The 5,790-nt window shown below is 42.0% G+C and overlaps 1 protein-coding gene across 1 annotated transcript in view; it reads left to right on the top strand.

The window, feature by feature from the left end:
- The window catches only part of MOSPD2 (motile sperm domain containing 2), a 52,528-nt gene that overhangs the window by 164 nt on the left and 46,574 nt on the right, over nucleotides 1-5,790 (top strand). The window lies entirely within an intron of this gene.

Here is a 5,790-nt window from a genome sequence, read left to right as displayed (position 1 = left end):
GTGAGTGTAGTGACCGGCTGGTTCCGGGCTGGAGGGGGAAAGAAATGGGGGGGGCGGCTGTGTCTAATGAGGAGATCATGTGACCTCAGGTGACAGCTGTCATCCTCTGTTATTATGGTGACAGCTCCCAGTGTTTGGGTGGGATTACATTTACATTATGCTTGTTCTAACCCTGTGTGTGTCAGTGACAGGTACTCTTTGTACCCCATATGGTATTGCTAAATCATTTGGGGGTCACTCCAGACAAAATCTCTTCCATGTCTCCTGTTAGATCTGTATTCTATTCCCTGAAGCCTGGAAGGATTGATAGTGTCTTTATAACCATGTCATCCCAATCTACATTGTGTGGAATCATGGGGTGCTTGTGGGTGCTGCTCATGTGTGACAGGATGACTCCAGAATTAAGAAGAACTACAACTTTACCCTCTCAGTTAACCTCCCAACCTTATCCTGTGTCTTAATCTTCTTGCATTGTGCATTAGAATCTGCAGCAACTCTATCTTTCCCAACCTGACAGTTGCTGACCTGCCCACTTTTATTGGATGTCAGTCCTTTCAATCATGGAAGCTCAGCCTTACACATGGGTGGTCTGCATGCAATACAGCCAGACTGGGACCGCCCACTGCTCCAGACACCACCAGTCAAGGATTTTTTGTATTTGCATAACTCCTCCTATAGGACAGCTCACTGCTTACATCTGACCTGGGAGGAGTTCTGAAGTTGGGAGCTGTGATGTCATCAAGAATCTATGTGCAGCACCCTGCTGGCCCCTCCCACCATCCCAAATCTGCCTGCATTGCATAGAGAATCACACAGACTTGTGATCATGTGCCCAGGTCTGCAACCTATGTACTAAAAATGGAAAGATATTATTTAAAACTCCTATTAGCATGGTATGCAGACCGAGGCTAAGAATGTACAATATAGGCAGAATAAACTTTGGCTTTATAGTGCTAAAGATGTACTGAGTTATAGGGAACATGCAGAAATGTTTTTTAGGCTGTACCTCAAAAATCCCCTTTTCTTCCTAAAATTATCATTGCACTTCCTGGTATGTGGGGGTGCCTAGGTGATCCTGTGCCTGGTTTCTCTATGCAGTGTGTGATTTTTAGCTTTTCTGGCTCAGGTAATATGGAATGAGGTTTGGTGTCACTATAGTGCTGCTCATGGTTTTTCCAAGGTGATCACCGCTGCCTAGAGACACCGTAAATGACAAGGCATCAAGGAAAGATCAGCTGCAGAGAGACCACAGGGAATACTAGAGACTTGAACTTTGTCCTTGTTTTGGTCACAGCTGTGCTGTTTCTGTTCCCTTTTACACAATACCAGTAATGTGGAAGTAAACTTCTGTAAATTTGTACACATTATATTAAATATATTGCAAACTACTAACTCCATGAATATGCGGCCACCCCTTGCTGGTGACCACCATGCAAGAGTCACTGGTGACCTTGGCAGAATGTGATCATTGCAGCTTGTTTGTATGTATTGCTGAGGATTCTTCTCCCTTCTTCCTTATATATTGGCAACCCCAGCTTTGGAAGTTCAGGGCTGTAAAGACCACCATAGAAATCTATTACCTTCCAATTGGCCATGGAGAGTAATTCCATGTTTATAGCCAAGAGCTGCAATGGTACGAGTTTGATCTGTGACGTTTCCTACATTGGCGGAGAACTTAGAGCTCCCCAGGTTCCAGTCACCAAAGACGATGGTCAGATATACTGTATGAAAACAGTAATTAATTTGATGGTGTGTAACCCAACCTACTCCAACACTGGGGGAACGCTTCAAATAATTAGGTCTTCAGGGAACGTCTGCTATAATTACTTTTTTTGAATCCCGCTGTCTGTGATCTTTTACACAAAAACCCCTGTGCCCCATAAAAAAGTGAATATACAAAAACACACCACAAAAAAAACTGGGTACTGGGGTGCCATTGTGATCCCTTCTCTAAAGAGGAATAGCCACACAGATTCCCCAGACCCCCCGGGGCGTTATGCTCATGACAAGACCACCCATCCGAAGCTGAGTTGGCTTGCTAGCCCGTGTGACTGAGATCAGAAAGGTTCTGTTCTCTGTGGGTTGGCCAAAGCCCGCACACCAGATATAGGCTGGGAGCTCTTCCGAAGAAAGATTCCAGTAATGGAGAGTGCTCGACTATAAGGCCGGAGCACTTCCCAGACTTCAGGGCCAGCCCATAAGGGAACCGCACCCTCCATCGTCAGTGACAAACAAAATCACAAGAGTGACAAAACAAAAATCCATAGAAAAAAGTGCTCAGTACATAACACATTGGGCAGGGTATAAAAATTGAGAATGAAAGCAAGTGCTAAATCAGCATATAAATATAAATTACTATTTATCCGTAGTTCACACTACATTAGTGAGGTGGTCAGTGGGAAGAATGCCTCTTACATTGCTGGCCAGTGGGAAGGCTGCCACCCTTACAGATAGCCAGAGAGGTCAGTGGGGTCTGATCTGAGCGACACACACTGCTGATTGTTTAAGGAACCCCCAGCAACCTTTGGAGGAACCCTAGAGTTCCACCCAGGTTAAGAAACACCAGTGTAGTACATGGTAATACTTTTTTAGGCACTAGGATCCCCCTTTTATAATATCTATTCATGTATAACAACCTCTGTGCAAACATCTATTTTACTTAGTTTACTCATATTTGATGTTGATCAAGCTTACCATATTGTTGGTGTGGCCATGGAGTGTATGTTGCTAATCTTATGCAGAGTTTAGTGTAAACTGTTGCATTGCTGATCCTTGGGGACTAATGTTATGGCAATATAAAACTTTCCAACACATGTAAACAACACAGAGCGCCTGCTGTGATTGCAATCGGGATTTAGGAAGTTCAAAGACTAATATAAAATTCTTGCTGCTGCATGGTAGGCAGGCACTAGACTTGGCTTGTAACGACCCAGCCTCAGAATTGGATTCTTAAAGGTAACCTGCATGAATTCAGGAGTGTATTGATGAGCAGGTAGCATACTACAAACAGATGTCACATTCCACCTTGGTGGGTTTTGCACAATAGGTTCTTGCTCAAAACCTTCATTGTGCACAATGTGTCACATGGGATTTGTTGTTTGTAGTAGGATTTCTACTCTGCAATAAACCTCTCTATTCATGCATGTTACCCCCATGGAACTTATTAGTGTAAAAGTGATTCATAGGAATGTTACAGAATTAAATAGGGCTCCTACTTCAGGGTAAACTGTGCTGTTCTCACACAATATACCTGAAATACCCGTTTACAATGTATAAAATCTGTCACAAAATAATAATGACGTCCTCTCCTCCTTCTGGCTTACATAAGTCTGTCATTTGCAACCCATGTTTAATGTACAGGGCTGCGTAATATGTTGTCACTATATAAAAAACTTTTTAATAATAATAATGATGAATTAATTGCATTTCCCGGACATTGGTATTACCTGCAGCCTGCTCTATCCACACAGCATCTTCCTGTGTATATACTGATTTTTGTTAGTAGATAAGAGATGACAGCCAAGTGATGCTAACCTATTGTTAGTGAACACAGAAATGATTGGTTTACAGCTGCCCACTCACCAAGGAGAGGCTCACAATGGCAGTAGCAGGAAAATGTGTATCATGCAGGAATTGCTATATTCACTTTAAGGGTACAGGTTTCACTTTACAATTTAGGACCCCCCCCACAAGTGTAGAATAGGATCATCACTAGGTTGCCCTGTCTGGTATAACACCGCTTTTGCAAGGAAAATGTCCCTGCCAAATTATTATACCCTCCTTGGCCCCAGCCATCCTTTTGGATGAGCCATTCTTATAGCGGACTCCAGCCACGGGTCATAGTACGTCACACAGGTCAAGTCAGCAAAATTGTTCTTGCTGATAATAAACTTTCTGTGTGTATCCTAAGAGGAGCAGTGAGGACCCAGAAAACATACACCCTGATGTTTTTCAGCAGCTCGGAGGTTTGTTATTCATATCTATCTGTAAGACCGGGGATTGTCCTGAGAAAGCTAGGTCTGTTACAGCTATCTAATCTATGTACTGTTTGTGTAGTGGATTTACTGTATTGTATGTTTTCACACAGGAGATTTCATTCTGGGGAGTAGAAATGGGACCCTCACTGGAATGAAACATGGAAAACTGCCTTTGCTGGCTACTGAAAGTTTTGGTAGCTGGGCTTCTGAGTTTGATGCAGAATAAAGGGATAATAATAATAATAATAAGGAATTCTGACTGAATTAGACTTTCCAAAAAAACATGCTTGGCCAGTAGCATTGGGTCAGTATAACAGCAGGGTGACTAACATTTAGAAGGTAGTTATCAGTGCACCCCCCATGTAATTAAAGGCTGTGTGGATCACTATCATGACTTGTACACAAATGGTAAAAGAGAAGTAAAAAACACACGTCAAAATGAATGATCCAATACAAAAGAATTTTATTTTTATTCTACAGTGCTGCCAGCAGATAAGGTATTTATACCGCAGCGGGGATAAAGGCTGTGTCAGAGATTAGTTTAAGGGGTCAGGATAAATTTAGGAGGAAGGGTTAGGAGGTTAAAGTATAGTTAAGGTGTATTAATATGGTAGGCATGCATTTGTACATGCCTTTGGTTAGGGTAAACTACGGCAATCCATGGTTTCATTTGTTCACTTTCAACCAAGCAATTGCCTATCAAACCTATCTCAGTACCAATTAATAAAGCACCTTGGTCAATTTTTATAATATCTCTTAAAAATTTGTCCCAGCAGAATCTGAGCAAATTCACCTAAGGGTGGTAATTATGGAATATGTAGGTAATTATGTATTATATATATGTTGAAAACTGTTAGATGTAAAGGGCCAACATTATGGATAGAGTGGGAAAAGGATTAGGCTGTGGACACATGGTATCTTTTTATTGTTGGTACTTATCTTTCATGATTGTTTCCAGTGACATATAAACGAGCGCTGTACACACTGTGCCCCTTCTGCTCTATGGAGGGAAGAATGAGCAAGCCCCGCACCCCTCTGTAACCTCCTCCCTTGACAATTGTTCCTAATCGTCATTTATGGATCCATTGCAACGGATCCATGAATGACATCAGACAACTGCTGTACACATCAGATTCTCACCCAAGATGAGCATGACTGTTTGTCTCAATAATCATTTGACATGTGTCTTAGAGCCTCTGATGGTAAAAACCACTTCCCTTCTTTTCTGCACCAATGTCACAGGGAGATACAACAATTAGGACACAAACGGAAATCCAAAACTGATATACAGGCAGGGAAAGAAGTATTTGATCCCCTGCTGATTTTGTATCTTTGCCCTCTGACAAAGAATTCACCAGTCTATAATTGTAATGGTAGGTTTCCTGTTATTAATAATAATAATAATAATAATCAGGATTTATATAGCGCCAACATTTTACGCAGCACTGTACATTAAATAGGGATTGCAAATGACAGACTAATACAGACAGTGATACAGGAGGAGAGGACCCTGCCCCGAAGAGCTTACAATTTAGGAGGTGGGGGAATTTCACACACAATAGGATGGGAGAAATGTAGTGATGGTTTCCAAAGACAGAAGAAGATGGGTAGGCAAGTTTGAAAAAATGGGTTTTGAGCGCTCTTTTAAATGAGCAGAAAGTAGAAGGAAGCCAAATAGGACGAGGAAGATTTATTGTAGCTGTGAGAGACATAATAACAACAAAAGAACCCTCAAAAACCCAGTGCTCAAAATTCAGAGTTACGCCAGATTCCCGTCCAATATCAGCCCTGAGGCGGTTATCGGAGTAGTGTG

The sequence above is a fragment of the Pyxicephalus adspersus genome, chromosome 1 (genome assembly GCF_032062135.1).
Source record: "Pyxicephalus adspersus chromosome 1, UCB_Pads_2.0, whole genome shotgun sequence".
NCBI classification, from domain to species: Eukaryota; Metazoa; Chordata; class Amphibia; order Anura; family Pyxicephalidae; genus Pyxicephalus; species Pyxicephalus adspersus.
The sequence above is the reverse complement of the archived record's forward strand: the minus strand, read 5'-3'. Positions and strand labels throughout refer to the sequence as shown.